Consider the following 1,059-nt stretch of genomic DNA (forward strand, 5'->3'; position numbering starts at 1 on the left):
CACACACACACTCCCCCCGCTCTCAGGTCGCAACCTTCGAGTCATACCGGCTCACTGCCAGGCCACAGCCTACAGCTACGGTATCCAGGGAGTCTCACGCGCCCACTCCCCCCGCTCTCGGGTCGCAACCCTCGAGACATACCGGCTCACTGCCGAGCCGCGGCTCACAGCTACGGTATCCAGGGAGCCTCACATATCCCGCTCTTGGGTCGTCACCCTCAAGCGCGCTCTCGGATCGTCATCCGAAGCAACATACCACTCCCACTCTCTGGCCACAAAGTCCATCGAGCTATCGGTATCACGTGAGTTAGGCTCGCACGGCCTTGAGCAAAAACAAACACTGATGCCAACGAGTATCTCCCGGCTAGATCTACCTCACTTTTTCCACAAAACATTCCCATTTTAGAAACTACCTATTAATGGAAACCTTCCCTTTGTGGAAACTTTCTATTTATGGAAACCTTCCTTTTGTGGAAACTTTCTATTTATGGAAACTTTCCAAAAATAGAAACCCGAGCTATTTCTCTTTTCCCATGACAACAACAGTCAAACATAAAGAAAAATACTCATCTTATTAATCTCAAAAATTTCATAATCGTTACAATCTCAACGAAATTACATCAGAAAAACCAAAAATACAACAACCGGAGCCAACAACCCGCATCCCGAGCACCACCTCATCTTGATACTTAGTCGCACAACCAACCACCCCTAAGCGACCAAATATCAAGAGAGATGGGCTGGAATACTCCGTACCCGCTCCAGCCACGGACTACAACTCGGACCCGGCTAGACAAGCTCAAGTCGCGGTCTGCTTCTCAAACCACTTCTTAAACCTTGCCTTCATCCTCGCCTCGGGCTCCCAAGTCTGCTCCTCTACTCCGTCACAGTCCCACAGGACTCTCATCAAAGGAATCTTCTTCTTCCGAAGTTCCTTGACTCTCCTCTCGAGCACCCTCACTGGTCTCGCCTCTAAAGTCATGTTAGGCTGAAGATCCTCAGGAATCTTAGCCAACAACTGATCACCCTCGTGAAGACACTTCCTCAGCATCGACACAT

This window comes from Camelina sativa, chromosome 9, assembly GCF_000633955.1.
Source record: "Camelina sativa cultivar DH55 chromosome 9, Cs, whole genome shotgun sequence".
Taxonomy (NCBI): Eukaryota; Viridiplantae; Streptophyta; class Magnoliopsida; order Brassicales; family Brassicaceae; genus Camelina; species Camelina sativa.